This window comes from Symphalangus syndactylus, chromosome 10, assembly GCF_028878055.3.
Source record: "Symphalangus syndactylus isolate Jambi chromosome 10, NHGRI_mSymSyn1-v2.1_pri, whole genome shotgun sequence".
In the NCBI taxonomy this organism is placed as follows: Eukaryota; Metazoa; Chordata; class Mammalia; order Primates; family Hylobatidae; genus Symphalangus; species Symphalangus syndactylus.
Genome location: NC_072432.2, coordinates 72,983,689 through 73,006,512, shown reverse-complemented (window position 1 = coordinate 73,006,512; position 22,824 = coordinate 72,983,689). Strand labels below are relative to the sequence as shown.

At 38.3% G+C, this 22,824-nt stretch overlaps 2 long non-coding RNA genes across 4 annotated transcripts in view; one reads left to right on the top strand and one right to left on the bottom strand.

Annotated features, from left to right (window-relative positions):
* The window catches only part of LOC129492314 (uncharacterized), a 299,404-nt gene extending 294,527 nt beyond the window's left edge, over positions 1-4,877 (top strand). The window contains exon 5 of the long non-coding RNA XR_010114082.1: positions 4,367-4,877. This is a non-coding gene — a long non-coding RNA (uncharacterized lncRNA). The remainder of the gene's footprint in view (positions 1-4,366) is intronic.
* The window catches only part of LOC134731639 (uncharacterized), a 384,253-nt gene that overhangs the window by 125,835 nt on the left and 235,594 nt on the right, over positions 1-22,824 (bottom strand). The window lies entirely within an intron of this gene.

Genomic DNA, 22,824 nt, shown 5'->3' with positions numbered 1-22,824 from the left:
TGCAATCCTAGTCTCTGACAAAATAGACTTTAAACCAACAAAGATCAAAAGAGACAAAGGCCATTACATAATGGTAAAGGGATCAATTCAACAAGAAGAGCTAACTATCCTAAATATATATGCACCCAACACAGGAGCACCCAGATTCATAAAGCAAGTCCTGAGTGACCTACAAAGGGACTTAAACTCCCACACAATAATAATGGGAGATTTTAACACCCCACTGTCAACATTAGACAGATCAACGAGACAGAAAGTTAACAAGGATATCCAGGAATTGAACTCAGCTCTGCACAAAGTGGACCTAATAGACATCTACAGAACTCTCCACCCCAAATCAACAGAATATACATTTTTTTCAGCACCACACCACACCTATTCCAAAATTGACCACATAGTTGGAAGTAAAGCTCTCCTCAGCAAATGTAAAAGAACAGAAATTATAACAAACTGTCTCTCAGACCACAGTGCAATCAAACTAGAACTCAGGATTAAGAAACTCACTCAAAACCGCTCACCTACATGGAAACTGAACAACCTGCTCCTGAATGACTATTGGGTACATAATGAAATGAAGGCAGAAATAAAGATGTTCTTTGAAACCAACGAGAACAAAGACACAACATACCAGAATCTCTGGGACACGTTCAAAGCAATATGTAGAGGGAAATTTATGGCACTACATGCCCACAAGAGAAAGCAGGAAAGATCCAAAATTGACACCCTAACATCACAATTAAAAGAACTAGAAAAGCAAGAGCAAACACATTCAAAAGCTAGCAGAAGGCTAGAAATAACTAAAATCAGAGCAGAACTGAAGGAAATAGAGACACAAAAAACCCTTCAAAAAATTAATGAATCCAAGAGCTGGTTTTTTGAAAAGAACAACAAAATTGATAGACTGCTAGCAAGACTAATAAAGAAGAAAAGAGAGAAGAATCAAATAGACGCAATAAAAAATGAAAAAGGGGATATCACCACCGATCCCACAGCAATACAATCTACCATCAGAGAATACTACAAACACCTCTATGCAAATAAACTAGAAAATCTAGAAGAAATGGATAAATTCCTGGACAAATACACCCTCCCAAGACTAAATCAGGAAGAAGTTGAATCTCTGAATAGACCAATAAGAGGTTCTGAAATTGTGGCAATAAGAGCTTAGCAACCAAAAAGAGTCCAGGACCTGATGGATTCACAGCCAAATTCTACCAGAGGTACAAGGAGGAACTGGTACCATTCCTTCTGAAACTATTCCAATCGATAGAAAAAGAGGGAATCCTCCCTAACAGATTTTATGAAGCCAGCATCCTCCTGATACCAAAGCCTGGCAGAGACATAAACAAAAAAGAGAATTTCAGACCAATATCCTTGATGAACATTGATGCAAAAATCCTCAATAAAATACTGACAAACCGAATCCAGCAGCACATCAAAAAGCTTATCCACCATGATCAAGTGGGCTTCATCCCTGGGATGCAAGGCTGGTTCAATATATGCAAATCAATAAATGTAATCCAGCATATAAACAGAACCAAAGACAAAAACCACATGATTATCTCAATAGATGCAGAAAAGGCCTTTGACAAAATTCAACAACCCTTCATGCTAAAAACTCTCAATAAATTAGGTATTGATGGGACGTATCTCAAAATAATAAGAGCTATCTATGACAAACCCACAGCCAATATCATACTGAATGGGCAAAAACTGGAAGCATTCCCTCTGAAAACTGGCACAAGACAGGGATGCCCTCTCTCACCACTCCTATTCAACATAGTGCTGGAAGTTCTGGCCAGAGCAATCAGGCAGGAGAAGGAAATAAAGGGTATTCAATTAGGAAAAGAGGAAGTCAAATTGTCCCTGTTTGCAGATGACATGATTGTATATCTAGAAAACCCCATTGTCTCAGCCCAAAATCTCCTTAAGCTGATTAGCAACTTCAGCAAAGTCTCAGGATACAAAATCAATGTACAAAAATCACAAGCATTCTTGTACACCAATCACAGACAAACAGAGAGCCAAATCATGAGTGAACTCCCATTCACAATTGCTTCAAAGAGAATAAAATACCTAGGAATCCAACTTACAAGGGATGTGAAGGACCTCTTCAAGGAGAACTACAAACCATTCCTCAGTGAAATAAAAGAGGATACAAACAAATGGAAGAACATTCCATGCTCATAGGTTGGAAGAATCAATATCGTGAAAATGGTCATACTGCCTAAGGTAATTTATAGATTCAATGCCATCCCCATCAAGCTACCAATGACTTTCTTCACAGAATTGGAGAAAACTACTTTAAAGTTCATATGGAACCAAAAAAGAGCCCGCATCGCCAAGTCAATCCTAAGCCCAAAGAACAAAGCTGGAGGCATCACGCTACCTGACTTCAAAGTATACTACAAGGCTACAGTAACCAAAACAGCATGGTACTGGTACCACAACAGAGACATAGATTAATGGAACAGAACAGAGCCCTCAGAAATGATGCCGCATAGCTACAACTATCTGATCTTTGACAAACCTGACAAAAACAAGCAATGGGGAAAGGATTCCCTATGTAATAAATGGTGCTGGGAAAACTGGCTAGCCATATGTAGAAAGCTGAAACTGGATCCCTTCCTTACACCTTATACAAAAATTAATTCAAGATGGATTAAAGACTTAAATGTTAGACCTAAAACCATTAAAACCCTAGAAGAAAACCTAGGCAATACCATTCAGGACATAGGCGTGGGCAAGGACTTCATGTCTAAAACACCAAAAGCAAAGGCAACAAAAGCCAAAATTGACAAATGGGATCTCATTAAACTAAAGAGCTTCTGCACAGCAAAAGAAACTACCATCAGAGTGAACAGGCAACTTACAGAATGGGAGAAAATTTTTGCAACCTACTCATCTGACGAAGGGTTAATATCCAGAATCTACAATGAACTCAAACAAATTTACAAGAAAAAAACAAACAACCCCATCAAAAAGTGGTCAAAGGACATGAACAGACACTTCTCAAAAGAAGACATTTATGCAGCCAGAAAACACATCAAGAGATGCTCATCATCACTGGCCATCAGAGAAATGCAAATCAAAACCACAGTGAGATACCATCTCACACCAGTTAGAATGGCTATCATTAAAAAATCAGGAAACAACAGGTGCTAGAGAGGATGTGGAGAAATAGGAACACTTTTACACTGTTGGTGGGACTGTAAACTAGTTCAACCATTGTGGAAGTCAGTGTGGTGATTCCTCGGGGATCTAGAACTAAAAATACCATTTGACCCAGCCATCCCATTACTCGGTATATACCCAAAGGATTATAAATCATGCTGCTATAAAGACACATGCACATGTATGTTTATTGCGGCACTATTCACAATAGCAAAGAGTTGGAACCAACCCAAATGTCCAACAACGATAGACTGGATTAAGAAAATGTGGCACATATACACCATGGAATACTATGCAGCCATAAAAAATGATGAGTTCATGTCCTTTGTAGGGACAGGGATGAAACTGGAAAACATCATTCTCAGTAAACTATCGCAAGGACAAAAAACCAAACACCGCATGTTCTCACTCATAGGTGGGAATTGAACAATGAGAACTCATGGACACAGGAAGGGGAACATCATACTCCAGGGAGTGTTGTGGGGTTGGGAGAGGGGGATGAGACAGCATTAGGAGATACACCTAATGCTAAATGACGAGTTAATGGGTGCAGGAAATCAACATGGCACATGGATACATATGTAACAAACCTGTATATTGTGCACATGTACCATAAAACCTAAAGTATAATAAAAAAAAAAATTTGAAAAACATAATTAAAAAAAAACAAAATTGTATTTTCTGCATTGGTTTCAGCCTACTTAGCTTTTAGAAAAAAATGGCTTGTCACTTCTCATTTCCTATTTTCATTTTTAATAATTTCTCATTTAAAACTAGTCAGAACCTGTTGTGAGAAAAAAATCAGAATACATTTATTAGCATATTTTACACAAAGCTCTACAGTGAATACTATTTTAAAGTTTCTCAAATTTAAAACATGTCAATGGAATTTTACCAGTGATAGTATAATACTGTGAAACACAGAAGAAAACAAAGGTTTTGTCTAAGCAAGTAAAGGCAAGACATAGAAATGATATTTGCTTAACAGTATTAGTAATTTGAACACCAAAAGAAGTGAAAAATGCATGAGGATGAGAAGTTTCTTACCATAGGTAAACAAAATTATATTTTATATTTTGAAATGCATAATATTGTTTTTTAAAACTACAAATAAATAGAAAAAATTCTATGTCATGTTATATGGGAGTCACATAGACCTGGGGTCACTATATATTCTGTTTCTTTTTTTCAGATCCCCAGATGTCATTAGGAATACCATCAAAACAACCAAAATGGAATAATGTCAATACTTGCTAATGTGTGTAATGCAGTGGGATATTTTTGTCACCATTTCTTGTTTTCCTTAAGTTTTAATCTGTGCCTATATTTTCTAAGTTACCTAAATATTGCTTATAACTGTCATATTAACCATACAGTGTGCACAATGTAATCAAATGCAGCTATATTTTTACCTCTCGTTCTGTCTTTAAATTTTTTTCAGTGGAGGTGATCTTCTCTTGGCCCAAAACGAAAATTCAATTCAGTGTCATGAGTTTTATTCCCACTCTTAGGTAATGGAAAGTTCGAGGCAACTTTAAGTCACAAAGCAGTCTCAATCTAATAATTCTAAAATAAGATATTAATCTATGCCCTAATTTTTATCCGAAGGTAACACTCCTCTTCGCTCCGCCCGCTTTGTCCTGTGAATGACTGCTGCCTGAATTAGGAGAAGAGATGTGGTCCGCTTCAGCACAGTAACTTCTTTCCCCATTAAGTACATGATATTTTAAATCCCACCACAGTGGAATCAGGGCAAAGGAGTATCAGGGCAAAATATGGATACAACTGTTTTAATGTGGATAGGTGCTTTTGAGATTTCTAGGCTGACTCTCTCATGGAGGACTTTTGTAGATCCTTCAAAGAGTTCCATCACTAAAGCCTTTCATTTGCTTTCTCATGTCACAGGCAAAGTACCGATTTACCAACCTGCCATGCCCACTCCATTACTCTGTCCCTGGTTTACTGGAAGTACCATATAATAGTTAAGACTGTTAATGTTATTTATTTGTTTATTCATTTATCTAGTATAAATTTAAGGGGTACAATGGCAGCTTTTTCACATGGCTACATTGCATCATGGTGAAGTCTGGGCTTTTAGTGTAACCATCACCTGAATAATGTACATTATTACCGGTGAAGAAATTTCTCATCCCTCATACCCCTGGCAAACTCTTACCCTTGAGTCTGCAGTATCGATTATTCCACTCTATGTGCATGTGCAGACATTATTTAGCCCCCACTCATAAGTGAGAACATGCAGGTTTGTGACTTTCTGTTTTCGATTTGTTTCACATAATATTATGGCCACCAGTTCCATCCATGTTGCCGCAAAAGATGATTTTATTCGTTTGAACGGCTGAATGGTATTCCTGTGTGTGTTTGTGTGTCTGTGTGTGTGTACAGACAACATTTTCTTTATCCAATAAACCACTGACGAACATTTAGTTTGATCCCATATCTTTGCTATTGTACAGTGCTATGATAAATATACGATTGAGTCCAGGTATCTTTTGATATAATGATTTCTTTTAAGACCATAAGTTTTTATGTTAAATAAACTTGGTTTTAAATCGGCACCTGTTATTTGTCAATGAAAATCTTAATGTAAATTAATTTAATAAGCTTCAAGATGTGTCTGTGTGTGTGTGTGTCTGTGTGTGTGTGTGTGTGTGTGTGTGTTCGGTATTTTTCCATCAATATTGAGCACTAAACTCTTTCTTCAGAGACAAGTAGCCTAGAAAATAAATTCCTCACACACAGCTGCCATCAGGAGTCAAGTTCACATTCAAATCAATGAGATAACTAGTACAAGAATTTGAAGGAAGAAGAGAAGGAGAGGCTATTATTCTGCTCTAACAGTAGCAGCTTCATGTGGAGACAGAAGGTAACTATGAAGATTTTAGTACCTTCCAGGAGAGCTCCTGAAAATTACCTGTGTTGGTATAGGAGGCAATAGTGATAATTAGCATTTCCCTGTAATTTCAATAATTCCGAATGTTCTCAAATCCAGTAGTGGTTCTCTCTGGACCATACTCACCAGTCCTATCAAAGTTTTGTAAGCATGTAATATATCACACTCCTTACTAAAATATCTAAATAGCTTCTATGCTCTAACTTGATTAATACATGTGTAGGTTGAAAAAAATGTGTATATCTCAGGATTACACTGGGAAACATGAGATAAGGCTTTTAGCACAGTGTCCTGCCATCATCACTGTTTTTTTGTTGTTGATTTTTACTGTTGGTTCAATGTTCTTCCTGACCCTAATCTCCCTGATGACTATAGTGTAAATACATCTCAGAATTAGCCACTGTGCATAAGAGAAAAAGCTAACTTCCAAACTCAAGATTTCCAACAGTGAATTCAGCATTTGCGACTGAAAACCTTCTTGAAATATTATTTTGAACACTGGACATGAAACTTCAGAATTATTTTTGACTAATTTCTTTAACTTGTTATATTAAATCAATTATGTTCACTCTCTCCCTGCAGCATCGTTCTCATATATTTGTCTCCATTTCTAAGGCAACTACCATAATACAGGGATGATGAAATGTAAATTATATAATCCATTCAATCATCCAGTACACCCAGTAGAGTGCTGATCCATAGTAGGCTTTCAGTTCTCATTACCTTCTGTTTCCCATAAAGCTTTCAATACTACTGTAAATATCTCTAATTGCTGTCCTTATAAGTGTCTACTTGGTAACTATGCCTCTGGTATCTCCCAGTTCTCATCTATATGACATTCCATTGCCAAATTAATCTTCCTAAAGGAGCCTTCTGAGCATAGCATTGCAGCAGAAAACTTCAATTACCAACAGAATAAATTTGTGCCTTTCTCCCTAGGAATTCATAGTTTTCCATACTCTGTGTGTAACTGCCTAATGTCAACCTTTCACTGCTTCTCTCTTTATGCCTCATTTTCTAGTAAGACTGAATTAGTTACTCTTCCCAGTTAATCGTATTTTGTATTTCTGTTTTTAGTGTTTGTCCTTCTGCCTAAAATGCCTTTCTTCCCATGTTTATCTACCGTAATTGTACTGATCTTTTAAGGTGCTGTTCAAATCTCATGTTGGAAACAGGGCAATGCCAAAGTGAACTTTCCCTCTTTTGTGACTTTGTTATGGCTAAATTGACTATGGTCTGCCGTATATTTGGTATATTTTCATGTATACTAGTTAATTATCTTGGCTCTTCTACCATAAGACAGAGATGGGAGCTACCTTTTAATCCTGGTACAAGACAATGCAGAATACTGAAAACTTGTTAAGACCATTGGCTAAAAATTCAGACCTAAGTAAAACATCACCTCTTCTATTTCCTAGCAGCATGACTATATAACATAGGTTAACCTGAATCTTCATTGTTATCTTTAAAGAATGATAAAATCGTATTATATTTTTAAAGTCCTGTGTGCCACTTAATCAATCAATACATGTTTCCTTTCATTTTCCTTACCTATTTTTTAAAACATATGATAAAAACATATCACCTTTATTAGGAGTATAGTTTATAACCTACAAGATGCTTTGACACTGGTTACTATTAATATTTGTTGCATCAATATATATAAATTGCAGCCTCTATAATATATTTGCAATGAGTTTTACAGCAGCTCAACTGCTTAGAGTAGAATACTTCTTTAGTACTTATAAAAGTAGAAAATTTTCTCTGTTTCCAAAATGTTTTACATTGGCCTCTGGTTATTTTCATTTTTCCAATGAAAATCTTTCTTTCATACCTCATGGGTCAACAGACTACTCATTTCTCCTCTTTTCATAATCCCTGGGTTAGATCATCCTGCTGTTTACTTTGCTATATTCAAAAAGGTAATCTTAACATCCTGACTGACCAAAGGATCACCTTGGTACATGTTTACCAACAGAACATTAACTATGGCTTCCAAATGGAAAGTGCATCATCTCCCTAAAGGGAAGAGACGCTTTCAATCACACATGAGCAGTCTGGATTTTGCTTGGGGAGGGATTTTACATCTAGAGGAACCTGAAAGGGCAAAGTATTTCTCATGCCAAATTTTATAGGATGCAACTGACCAATTAAAAAAAAAGGAGTCAGCATTTGTGTGTGTCCCTTCAGGAGGTATCATGTCAGCAAGTTATTGTTCATTGCAGCGTTTTAACACACCATTAAGCAGCATTCATGGTCAAACTGATGTTGCTGTGGCTTTTCTTTGCTGCTCCCAGTACCTTTGACCTCTATAGAAAAAAAAAGTCAATCATCTTATAATCATACGAATCAACAAGGTTTATTTGGAGGAGTACTGGATGTGGAATTAGATTATTCAATTTTTCGACATGGTTGATCAAATAATGTATGATAGCCATTGGAGAAATTCCAATTCAAGATTGTGAAATAGGGATAACATGACAGAAGGAAGAGACAGACATAAAAACAGGTGATTACAACCACATGCAGAAAGTGAGATATGGCAATATACTACAAATTGATCAGATTGTCAAAGGTATTTATGGATCTGTATTGTGTCTGACTGGCTGTTGAAGTTTTTCCACTTACTTATTATTATTCTAGAGCTTTTCTGCTAGTTGTCCACCAGATCAAAGTCTTTCTTTTTCTTTGCACATCTTATCCTGCACAAAACTAAGTTCTTACATCACTTATAAAGCCCTTATCTTAATTTATATTATAGTACTCATGTAATAAGTGCTGTTACAGTAGCACCGAGGGAGCAAATTTTAGCTGACAGAATTGTTATCTGGAGCAATTTTCTCAGCAAGTCGTGTGTGTGTGTGTGTGTGTGTGTGTGTGTGTATTTTATACATGAAATTAGGACAAATACAAAGTTTTATTATAGGTTGTAATTGGACTACATTTTGTATCCACTTCAGTTCAGACTCAATTAAGTCTGCTCAAGAAATTCCAAAATTAGCACTAAAGGCAAGCAAGCTGTTACTATTCCTAATAATAATCTCTACAGACTAATTGCTGCAAAAAAAAAACGTTAAAAATGTAACGTGCAAATAAAATACCGGTAAACGATATTAAAAGATAATTTTAAAACAAGTATGAAGAATAATGAGCATTTTTTTTCTACAGAGACAGGGTCTTGTTATTTTGCCCAGGCTGGTCTTCTACTCCTGTGATCAAATGATGCTCCCACCTTGGCCTCCCAAAGTACTGGGATTACAGGTGTGAACCACTGCACTCAGCCAAATAATAAGCACAGTCTTAAAGGTACCATCAGTTTCTACTATTTGTGAGCATACACTGCCTCTAGGAGCATTGGTACATTTCTAGGGAACCTTTATAAAGCAACCTTCATAGAGTAAATTTCTGATTTTAGAAATGTATCTAAAAGAAAATTTGGAGATGCAGAAAACACACATGAATACTCTTTCAAAATAATATTATTTTGAAATAATAATAATAGTCTAATAGTGGCAGCTGCCATTTATTGGATGCCTGTGGTATTGTATGATGTACTTTATAAAATCTAATTCTGATTGTTAAAAAAAAAACCTGGCAACCATTATAATAGAATGATTTATATTCCTTTGGGGATACACTCTTTAATGGGATTGCTAGGTCAAATAGTATTTCTGGTTCTAGATCGTTGAGGTCATGTCCTTTGCAGGGACATGGAGGGAGCTGGAAGACATTATCCTCACTAACACAGGAACAGAAAACTAAACACGCATGTTTTCACTTATAAGTGGGAGCTGAACAATGAGAACAAATGGACAGAGGGAGGGGAACATCACACACTGGGGCCTGTCGGGAATTTGGAGGAAGGGAGAGCATCAAGATAAATAGCTAAGTTATCAAGGGCTTAATACCTAGGTGATGGTTTGATAGGTGCAGCAACCACGGGGACACATATTTACTTATGTAACAAATCTGCACGTCCTGCACATGTACTCCAAAACTTTAAAAACAACAACAAAAAAACCTGGCCAGGCACAGTGGCTCATGCCTGAAATCCCAGCACTTTGGGAGGCTGAGGAAGGCGGATCATAAGGTCAGGAGTTTGAGACTAGCCTGGCCAACATGGTGAAACCCCCTCTCTAAAAATACAAAAATAGAAAATACTAAAAATACAAAAATTATCCAGGTGTGGTGGCAAGCGCCTGTAATCCCAGCTACTCGGGAGGCTAAGGCAGGAGAATTGCTTGAACCGGGAGGCAGAGGTTGCAGTGAGCCGAGATCACGCCACTGCACTCCAGCCTGGACAACAAGAGCAAGACCCCATCTCAAAAAAAAAAAGAAAAAAAAGAAGAGGGTGGAGCCAAGATGGCCGAATAGGAACAGCTCCAGTCTACAACTCCCAGGGTGAGCAACGCAGAAGACGGGTGATTTCTGCATTTCCATCTGAGGTACCGGGTTCATCTCACTAGGGAGTGCCAAACAGTGGGTGCAGGACAGTCGGTGCAGTGCACTGTGCACGAGCTGAAGCAGGGCGAGGCATTGCATCACTCGGGAAGCGCAAGGGGTCAGGGAGTTCCCTTTCCTAGTCAAAGAAAGGGGTAACAGACAGCACCTGGAAAATCGGGTCACTCCCACCCTAATACTGCGCTTTTCCAACGGGCTTGGAAAACGGCACACCAGGAGATTGTGTCCCACACCTGGCTGGGAGGGTCCTACGCCCACGGAGACTCGCTGATTGCTAGCACAGCAGTCTGAGATCAAACTTTAAGGTGGCAGCGAGGCTGGGGGAGGGGTCCTGCCATTGCCCAGGCTTGCTTAGGTAAACAAAGCAGCAGGAAAGCTCGAACTGGGTAGAGCCCACTACAGCTTAAGGAGGCCTGCCTGCCTCTGTAGGCTCCACCTCTGGGGGCAGGACACAGACAAACAAAAAGACAGCAGGAACCTCTGCAGACTCAAATCTCCCTCTCTGACAGCTTTGAAGAGAGTAGTGGTTCTCCCAGCACGAAGCTGGAGATCTGAGAACGGGCAGACTGCCTCCTAAAGTGGGTCCCTGACCCCCGAGCAGCCTAACTGGGAGGCACACCCCAGTAGGGGCAGACTGACACCTCACTCGGCCAGGTACTCCTCTGAGACAAAACTTCCAGAGGAACGATCAGACAGCTGAATTTGCAGTTTCACGAAAATCCGCTGTTCTGCAGCCACCGCTGCTGACACCCAGCCAAACAGGGTCTGGAGTGGACCTCTAGCAAACTCCAACAGACCTGCAGCTCAGGGTCCTGTCTGGTAGAAGGAAAACTAACAAACAAAAAGGACACCCACACCAAAAACCCATCTGTACATCACCACCATCAAAGACCAAAAGTAGAAAAACCGGCAAAGATGGGGAGGAAACAGAGCAGAAAAATTGGAAACTCTAAAAAGCAGAGCACCTCTCCTCCTCCAAAGGAATGCAGTTCCTCACCAGCAACGGAACAAAGCTGGACCTAGAATGACTTTGACGAGTTGAGAGAAGAAGGCTTCAGACGTACAAACTACTATGAGCTACGGGAGGAAATTCAAACCAATGGCAAAGAAGTTAAAAACTTTAAAAAAAAAAATAGATGAATGTATAACTAAGATAACCAATGCAGAGAAGGGCTTAAAGGAGCTGATGGAGCTGAAAGCCAAGTTTCGAGAACTACGTGAAGATTGCAGAAGCCTCGGTAGCCGATGCAATCAACTGGAAGAAAGGGTATCGCTGATGGAAGATGAAATGAATGAAATGAAGCAAGAAGGGAAGTTTAGAGAAAAAAGAATAAAAGAAATGAACAAAGCCTCCAAGAAATATGGGACTATGTGAAAAGACCAAACCTATGTCTGATTGGTGTACCTGAAAATGACCGGGAGAATGGAACCAAGTTGGAAAACACTCTGCAAGATATTATCCAGGAGAACTTCCCCAATCTAACAAAGCAGGCCAACATTCAGATTCAGGAAATACAGAGAATGCCACAAAGATACTCCTCGAGAAGAGAAACTCCAAGACACATAATTGTCAGATTCACCAAAGTTGAAATGAAGGAAAAAGTGTTAAGGGCAGCCAGAGAGAAAGGTCGGGTTACCCACAAAGGGAAGCCCATCAGACTAACAGCTGATCTCTCAGCAGAAACTCTACAAGTCAGAAGAGAGTGGGGGCCGATATTCAACATTCTTAAAGAAAAGAATTTTCAACCCAGAATTTCATATCCAGCCAAATTAAGCTTCATAAGTGAAGGAGAAATAAAATAATTTAAAGACAAGCAAATGCTGAGTGATTTTGTTACCACCAGGCCTGCCCTAAAAGAGCTCCTGAAGGAAGAACTAAACATGGAAAGGAACAACCGGTACCAGCCACTGCAAAAATATGCCAAATCAAAAAGACCACTGAGACTAGGAAGAAACTGCATCAACTAACGAGGAAAATAACCAACTAACATCATAATGACAGGATCACATTCACACATAACAATATTAACTTTAAATGTAAATGGGCTAAATCCTCCAATTAAAAGACACAGACTGGCAAATTGGATAAGGAGTCAAGACCCATCAGTGTGCTGTATTCAAGAAATCCATCTCACGTGCAGAGACACACATAGACTCAAAATAAAGGGATGGAGGAAGATCTATCAAGCAAATGGAAAACAAAAAAAAGGCAAGGGTTGCAATCCGAGTCTCTGATAAAATAGACTTTAAACCAACAAAGATCAAAACAGACAAAGAAGGCCATTACATAATGGTAAAGGGATCCATTCAACAAGAAGAGCTAACAATCCTAAATATATATGCACCCCACACAGGAGCACCCAGATTCATAAAGCAACTCCTGAGTGACCTACAAAGAGACTTAAACTCCCACACAATAATAATGGGAGATTTAACACCCCACTGTTAAAATTAGACAGATCAACGAGACAGAAAGTTAACAAGGATATCCAGGAATTGAACTCAGCTCTACACAAAGTGGACCTAATAGACATCTACAGAACTCTCCACCCCAAATCAACAGAATATATATTTTTTTCAGCACCACACCACACCTATCCCAAACTGACCACATAGTTGGAAGTAAAGCTCTCCTCAGCAAATGTAAAAGAACAGAAATTATAACAAACTATCTCTCAGACCAAGTGCAATCAAACGAGAACTCAGGATTAAGAAACTCACTCAAAACCGCTCAACTACATAGAAACTGAACAACTTGCTCCTGAATGACTACTGGGAACGAAATGAAGGCAGAAATAAAGATATTCTTTGAAACCAACGAGAACAAAGACACAACATACCAGAATCTCTGGGACACATTCAAAGCAGTGTGTAGAGGGAAATTTATGGCACTAAATGCCCACAAGAGAAAGCAGGAAAGATCTAAAACTGACACCCTAACATCACAATTAAAAGAACTAGAAAAGCAAGAGCAAACACATTCAAAAGCTAGCAGACAGCAAGAAATAAATAAAATCAGAGCAGAACTGAAGGAAATAGAGACACAAGAAACCCTTCAAAAAATTAATGAATCCAGGAGCTCGTTTTTTGAAAAGATCAACAAAATTGACAGACTGCTAGCAAGACTAATAAAGAAGAAAAGAGAGAAGAATCAAATAGACGCAATAAAAAATGAAAAAGGGGATATCACCACCGATCCCACAGAAATACATTCTACCATCAGAGAAGACTACAAACACCTCTACACAAATAAACTAGAAAATCTAGAAGAAATGGATAAATCCCTCTACAAATACACCCTCCCAAGACTAAACCAGGAAGAAGTTGAATCTCTGAATAGACCAATAACAGGCTCTGAAATTGTGGCAATAATCAATAGCTTACCAACTAAAAAGAGTCCAGGACCTGATGGATTCACAGCCGAATTCTACCAGAGGTACAAGGAGGAACTGGTACCATTCCTTCTGAAACTATTCCAATCGATAGAAAAAGAGGGAATCCTCCCTAACACATTTTATGAGGCCAGCATCATCCTGATACCAAAGCCTGGCAGAGACACAACCAAAAAAGAGAATTTCGGTCCAATATCCTTGATGAACATTGATGCAAAAATCCTCAATAAAATACTGGCAAACTGAATCCAGCAGCACATCAAAAAGCTTATCCACCATGATCAAGTGGGCTTCATCCCTGGGATGCAAGGCTGGTTCAACATACGCAAATCAATAAATATAATCCAGCATATAAACAGAACCAAAGACAAAAACCACATGATTATCTCAATAGATGCAGAAAAGGCCTTTGACAAAATTCAACAACCTTCATGCTAAAAACTCTCAATAAATTAGGTATTGATGGGACGTGTCTCAAAATAATAAGAGCTATCTATGACAAACCCACAGCCAATATCATACTGAATGGGCAAAAACTGGAAGCATTCCCTTTGAAAACTGGCACAAGATAGGGATGCCCTCTCTCACCACTCCTATTCAACACAGTGCTGGAAGTTCTGCCCAGGGCAATCAGGCAGGAGAAGGAAATAAAGGGTATTCAACTAGGAAAAGAGGAAGTCAAATTGTCCCTGTTTGCAGATGATGTGATTGTATATCTAGAAAACCCCATTGTCTCAGCCCAAAATCTCCTTAAGCTGATAAGCAACTTCAGCAAAGTCTCAGGATACAAAATCAATGTACAAAAATCACAAGCATTCTTGTACACCAATCACAGACAAACAGCCAAATCATGAGTGAACTCCCATTCACAATTGCTTCAAAGAGAATAAAATACCTAGGAATCCAACTTACAAGGGATGTGAAGGACCTCTTCAAGGAAAACTACAAACCACTGCTCAATGAAATAAAAGAGGATACAAACAAATGGAAGAACATTCCATGCTCATGGGTAGGAAGAATCAATATTGTGAAAATGGCCATAATGCCCAAGGTAACTTATAAATTCAATGCCATCCCCATCAAGCTACCAAGGACTTTCTTCACAGAATTGGAAAAAACTACTTTAAAGTTCATATGGAACCAAAAACGAGCCTGCATCGCCAAGTCAATCCTAAGCCAAAAGAACAAAGCTGGAGGCATCACGCTACCTGACTTCAAACTATACTACAAGGCTACAGTAACCAAAACAGCATGGTACTGGTACCACAACAGAGACATAGATCAATGGATCAGAACAGAGCCCTCAGAAATAATGCCACATATCTACAACTGTCTGATCTGTGATAAACCTGACAAAAAGAAGAAATGGGGAAAGGATTCCCTATTTAATAAATGGTGCTGGGAAAACCGGCTAGCCATATGTAGAAAGCTGAAACTGGATCCCTTCCTTACACCTTATACAAAAATTAATTCAAGATGGATTAAAGACTTAAATGTTAGACCTAAAACCATAAAAACCCTAGAAGAAAACCTAGGCAATACCATTCAGGACATAGGCATGGGCAAGGACTTCATGTCTAAAACAGCAAAAGCAATGGCAACAAAAGCCAAAATTGACAAATGGGATCTAATTAAACTAAAGAGCTTCTGCACAGCAAAAGAAACTACCATCAGAGTGAACAGGCAACCTACAAAATGGGAGAAAATTTTCTCAACCTACTCATCTGACAAAGGGCTAATATCCAGAATCTACAATGAACTCAAACATATTTACAAGAAAAAAAGAAACAGCCCCATCAAAAAGTGAGCAAAGGACATGAACAGACACTTCTCAAAAGAAGACATTTATGCAGCCAAAAAACACATGAAGAAATGCTCATCATCACTGGCCATCAGAGAAATGCAAATCAAAACCACAATGAGATACCATCTCACACCAGTTAGAATGGCCATCATTAAAAAGTCAGGAAACAACAGGTGCTGGAGAGGATGTGGAGAAATAGGAACACTTTTACACTGTTGGTGGGACTGTAAACTAGTTCAACCATTGTGGAAGTCAGTGTGGCGATTCCTCAGGGATCTAGAACTAGAAATACCATTTCCCAGCCATCCCATTACTGGGTATATACCCAAAGGACTATAAATCATGCTGCTATAAAGACACATGCACATGTATGTTTACTGCAGCACTATTCACAATAGCAAAGACTTGGAACCAAGCCAAATGTCCAACAACGATAGACTGGATTAAGAAAATGTGGCACATATACACCATGGAATACTATGCAGCCATAAAAAAGGATGAGTTCATGTCCTTTGTAGGGACATGGATGAAACTGGAAACTATCATTCTCAGTAAACTATCGCAAGGAGAAAAAACCAAACACCCCATGTTCTCACTCATAGGTGGGAATTGAACAATGAGAACACAGGGACACAGGAAGGGGAACATCACATTCTGGGGACTGTTGTGGGGTGGGAGTGGGGAGGGACAGCATTAGGAGATATACCTAATGCTAAATGACGAGTTAATGGGTGCAGCACACCAACATGGCACATGGATACATATGTAACAAGCCTGCACATTGTGCACATGTACCCTAGAACTTAAAGTATAACAATAATAATAATAATAATAAAACAAAAAAGAAAAAGAAAAACCCTGGAAATCAAGTGTAGGTAACCACATGTAAGCAATAAAGGAGTGCATTGTACGTAGAAAACATACAAATAATAAAATGTACTAACATTTATCTTTTTTTTTAACCACAGTACCATCAGTTCTAAATTTCATTGACAAAAATACTCCTTGCAAAATTCTTTTGTAAGTTTAAGTTTTAAACAATCACCATGATTGAGATTTAATAACATAGATGTAATTTTCAAATTAGAGTTTTACAATAATGTATCATTTAATATTTCTTCTATTAGTATAATACAGAAAGTTAATTTTGTCACTTCCCAGTTATATAGCTAGCCCCCAAAACACATGAATTCAGTGATGAGCGTTTATTTAGATAATAACTAACCTAATGATTTCTAATGGTTGAACTCAATTCAGGTTAAGGTTGAGTCTCCAACCCTTCTGGTGCTTCCTATTCCTGTCTTTATGCACTAGATTAGAAATAAACAATGATACAGTGATTTTAAAGAGAAAAAAAACAGAAGTAGACTTACTTTAATTCTGGCATTTTATATGTCTGTTGGAAATTATTATTTTTTTTAAGTACACGCATTTGAAAGCTGCTAGAATTGATTCTGAAATAACAAAGGCATGGCCAGTTTTGAAATTTCTAGAATTGATTGTGCTAAGGAATTTTTATAATTTCTTCCAAATTTATTCTTATGTTTAAATTTTTTCCTAAATATTTGTGTATCCTTTCATATGAGATAAAAATTTTAAATTAATATAAATAAAAGGTATTATTTAGTAAATGATCAATAAGGATAACCTGACCAACTTGGCTATACTGTCTACTGAATATGATGTCTTCTAATGAGAAGACAAACCTGAAACAAAATAATTAACATATTTGAAAAAGTTAAGTCTTAGAAACTTTAATGCTATGATTCATATTAATAGTCATCATTTATAATACCAGGCAAATAATTAGCTCTGTGTTTGTTCCCTCTTTTCAAAAGCTATGCCAAATATAACAAATTAATTATAAAATATTAATATATAACAAAACATTCTTTATACAGAAATTTTCATCTTTATACAGAAAATTTAAAAAATTTATTTACTGACAAAATTATGCATGCACACACAAAGTACAATTAGGAAAAGTTTCACTGTCCGATTTTTTTTCTGAACATGATTTTTTTTCTGAACATGATGATTATTTGTTTCATTTCCTGTTTATTTTTGAAAACAATTATGCCATATAGAAAAGGGGGTATTAAAAATGATCCACTCCAGGTGACACATGTATCAGATACATGACTGCCTAGTAGGTCAAAGAGTAATTGAGGAATTGAGAAGTTACATGCTTCATTATCAATCAAGTTATATCAAATTTCATGCTTACAAAATGTAACAAAAATATTTATTTCACTGTGCTCATGTTAATGAAAGAAAAAGTTCTATTAACAAATGATTTGAAGGCTTCAAAGCAAATAAAGACAATATAAAAGATATTTAACACTTTGAGATGCCATAAGAAAATACCAGAGACCAGGTAGCTTCATTCACAAAAACTTACCTTCCATGGTTCTGGAGTTCAAGATCCAGGTGGCGGAAATATCGGTTTTATTTTGATGCCTCTTCTCTTGGCTTGTAGGTGGTCACCATCTTGCTGTGTGCTCAGTGTCCTCTGCTTTGTGCAAGTGTGAGCAGAGAGGGAGAGCAGAGAGCAAGCCCTCTAGTATCTCTTCTTACAAGGACACCCATCCCTTCATGAGGGCAGCCATCTCATGATCCCATCTAACCCTAACCACCTTCCAAAGGCCTTCTCTATAAATACCGTCATATTGGGGGCTAGGGTTTTAACATATACATTTGATGGGGTAGGAGAGCACAAACATTCAGTCCATAACATAAAATAATTCAGGAAAAATAGATTTATAATATACTTGTTCTGTAGTCAAAAGTGTATTTTCAGCGACAGTGAGGCAAATTAATATGCTATCCATTGTGGTTTCTGCAGAAGTCTATGCTGATTAAAAAGAACACTAATACCTCTTTCTCAGTCTAACAGTTTTCTGTAACCTTGATGTCGGTACCACATTGCTTTTTCACTCTGTTGTCTGAGGATATTGATTATACATGGCATGGCATGCTTAGTCATTATACTGAGGCTGAAAGAAAATTATGTTCGAAAATGACACGGCACATTACATATTCTTTACATTTGGTCAAGTAGATTTGAGAATTAATTCTTCACAGGTAACACCCAGGGGCTTCGACAAAAGGAAATTGAATCATTGATGTTTTCTTCATTGTGGGGTGAATGCAATTTAAGCCGGTGAAGAAAACCACGTTAGTCATGAAAAGCTCCCTAGGGTTGCCTGTGCCAAAAGATATGTGACATATATGTACATTGCTGAAGATATTTCATACTACCTATTTAGAGCATAAAAATCAAACCACAATTATGGGAATCAGAGTTTTAAGCAAAAGAGTTACTCTGTGACATCACTTTTCTGTCACTAATTTTGACGGTTCTGAACTTCTGAAACCAAACACAGCTGATCAGGGAAAAAGCCCAGAGGTTTTTGAATCAAATGAAATTAAGCCTCAACACTGCTGGGAATTAGACACGTCTTAATGTTTCAGATCAGAGAAGAGTAACATGGAGGCTAAAACATGTTAAATGAATCGCTCAAGGCCACTCATTAAAAGCATCACTGGCCTTTCTGAGGTATTTTATCAGATGAAAGCCAGACTAGTTCTGTGATTTTATTACAGCCATTGTGCTTAGCTGGTTAGTAGATACTTTCTTTTATCTGGAAAAACTGTAGATTTATTACCCTTTTGTGTGCAGTGTTGAGGGGATGGGGCGTGACAAAGGGGAACAAGGTTTTGCCTTACGATATTTGAATGTCTAGAAACCCCAGATGTTGTCTGGCTTTTCCTGATACCAACAGTATGTCTTCCAAATTAATGAACTTATGTGTATTGAAAATAAAATGATACTACAGAAAAAGTATGCCATGCGCTGCTTTGTGGTTGGTTCCTCCCTTTCCTTTATTTTGAAAAGCAGTTAGCTTTTTTCCCAGAAGCCGGGGAATATTTGCGTTCCTGTAATACATGAGAGAGGAATCAGGCCTAGCTAAGTTTTCACGTTGCTCTCTGGTGTATTTAAGTATACTAGTAGTCAGCTTTTATTAAAGTAATTTCTATTGGGTGTATTTTATGGCTTAGCAAAGAGGCAGTATTGCGGTTTTATTCATTGTGGCTTATGATAAAAGGAACTTGAGTGACATACCATAGAGAGGCATCCCATGATAAACTGGTATTTAGAAAACGAGACCAAATGTCTTGGAACACATTAGGAAACAATTTCCCATTAAGTTTTGAAATCTTTCTCTAGGTTCAGTGTCTGTAAAAATAATCATCAGAGTTCTTCAAAGTTATTCGTTTTTTAAGACTTTGAAAGAGCTCCAAATAGGATGTATATTTTTTTTAATACTTTTATTTTGTAGCACCTGAATACATTTTTCAGTTTTCCTAGTCCAAACTTAGTCATCACTGCCTTGCTAAATATAATCATGTTTGCTTGGACAATATCACAAATAGATTTTCAGACAATTCCAGTGAAATATCAAGTATTTTGACTGACACACAGAACTCGCTGTAACATTATTATGAAATGGACAGAAAGGTATCTTTTTGTAGTAGTGTAGTGGCAGTAAATCTCAATTCCTACAAAATCTGCCTTCTATTTCAAGCCTCAGTGTTAGAATTAGTCTAATAATTTCTCCCATAGAACAATGCAGACTGAAAGGTATGATTAGACATTTTACCATGATTTACAATAATTAATATAATCTAATAATGTGTAACAATTTTGTATATTTCTACTCTGTGGTATAATATTCATAGGGAATATATCAGTCAAGCAGATTTATATATATCCTATTTCCAGTTTCCTAAAGGTCACCGAATTCTATCCACCCCACCAAATTGCCCTTGGAAGCATTATAGTAACACAATATGTATGCAAAAATGCAATATACCAGCAATTTTACTCTTATAATACATCAGATTTAATGCCTCATCGGATTCCATCTTTACTTTTTGTTATTGTAGATGTTGTTCCACTTTTAAGAAATGTTTTATGTAATTAAAAAACACCAACTAGACATCCCCATTTAGCAAATATTTACATTAAAGAAAACAGAAAACTTTATTTGAGCATCTCTTATACGAAAGATAATAGTTTTTTGGAACTGAAACAAATATTTTGAATTAATCTTATACATTGAAAGTAAAAATCCTTGTTAATTGTATTTTCTGTATTTTTGAGTCATATGATATTGAAATATTATGATAGCAAATATTAATCAAGTCTGAGCCAGGCATGGTGGCTCACTGTAATCCCAGCAGTTTGCAAGGCCGAGGCAGGTGAATTGCTTAAGTCCAGAAGTTCAAGACTAACCGGGGGAACATGGTGAAACACAATCTCTACCAAAAATACAAAAAAAGATTAGCCAGGCCTGGTGGCACGTCCCTGTAGTCCCAGCTACTAGAGAGGCTGAAGTGGGAGAATTGCTTGAGCCCAGGAGGTCATGGCTGCAGTGAGCAGTGATCATGCAACTGCATTTTAGCCTGGGCAACAGAATAAGACACTGTCTCAAAAATAAATAAATAAATAGTCTCCTTTGATCCACAGAATGTGAAGCATTGTGAACTGGACAGAAAATTATCTTCAACTTTTCATTATTTTTAAGTTGGTAGGCCAGGTTATTTGTAAGCCATGTTTTAGCTGTGGTAATTTGCCAAAGGACTTTATAAATTAAGCAGAAAGAATTTCATCTTTTTTATCAGTAAACTCAGAACCATATTTTGATTATACAGTTGATTATCATTATTTGTGGTAGTTGGGTTCTGTAAAGCAAACAGTAGAGTCACTGTTCATAGAGAAAAAACATGAGGGGGTAGAGCCAATATGGCCGAATAGGAACACCTCCTGTCTTCAGCTCCCAGCCTGAGCGACACAGAAGACGGGTGATTTCTGCATTTCTGCTTGAGGTACTGGTTTCACCTCACTAGGGAGTGCCAAACAGTGGGTGCAGGACAGTCGGTGAAGCGCACTGTGCGCGAGCCGAAGCAGGGCGAGGCATTGCCTCACTCGGGAAGCACAAGGGGTCAGGGAGTTCCCTTTCCTAGTCAAAGAAAGGGGTAACAGATGGCACCTGGAATATCCGGTCAGTCCCACCCTAATACTGCACTTTTCCAACGGGCCTGGAAAACGGCACACTAGGAGATTGTGTCCCGCACCTGGCTCGGAGGGTCCTATGCCCACGGAGTCTGGCTGATTGCTAGCACAGCAGTCTGAGATCAAGCTGCAAGGCGGCAGCGAGGCTGGGGGAGGGGCGCCCGCCATTGCCCAGGCTTGCTTAGGTAAACAAAGCAGCCAGGAAGCTCAAACTGGGTGGAGCCCACCACAGCTCAAGGAGGCCTGCCTGCTTCTGTAGGCTCCACCTCTGGGGGCAGGGCACAGACAAACAAAACGCCAGCAGGAAATTCCACAGACTTAATTGTCCCTGTCTGACTGACAGCTTTGAAGAGAGTAGTGGTTCTCCCAGCACACAGCTGGAGATCTGAGAACAGACAGACTGCCTCCTAAAGTGGGTCCCTCACCCCTGAGCAGCCTAACTGGGAGGCACCCCCCCCAGTAGGGACAGACTGACACCTCACTGGGCCAGGTACTCCTCTGAGACAAAACTTCCAGAGGAACTTTCAGACAGCTGAATTTGTGGTCTCATGAAAATCCGCTGTTCTGCAGCCACCGCTGCTGACACCCAGCCAAACAGGGTCTGGAGTGGACCTCTAGTAAACTCCAACAGACCTGCAGCTGAGAGTCCCGCCTGGTAGAAGGAAAACTAACAAACAGAAAGGACATCCACACCAAAAACCCATCTGTACATCACCATCATCAAAGACCAAAAGTAGATAAAACCACAAAGATGGGGAAAAAACAGAGCAGAAAAACCGGAAACTCTAAAAAGCAGAGCCCCTCTCCTCCTCCAAAGTAACGCAGTTCCTCAACAGCAACAGAACAAAGCTGGATGGAGGATGACTTTGACGAGTTGAGAGAAGAAGGCTTCAGACGATCAAACTACTCTGAGCTACGGGAGGAAATTCAAAACAATAGCAAAGAAGTTAAAAACTTTGAAAAAAAATTAGAAGAATGGATAACTAGAATACCCAATGGAGAG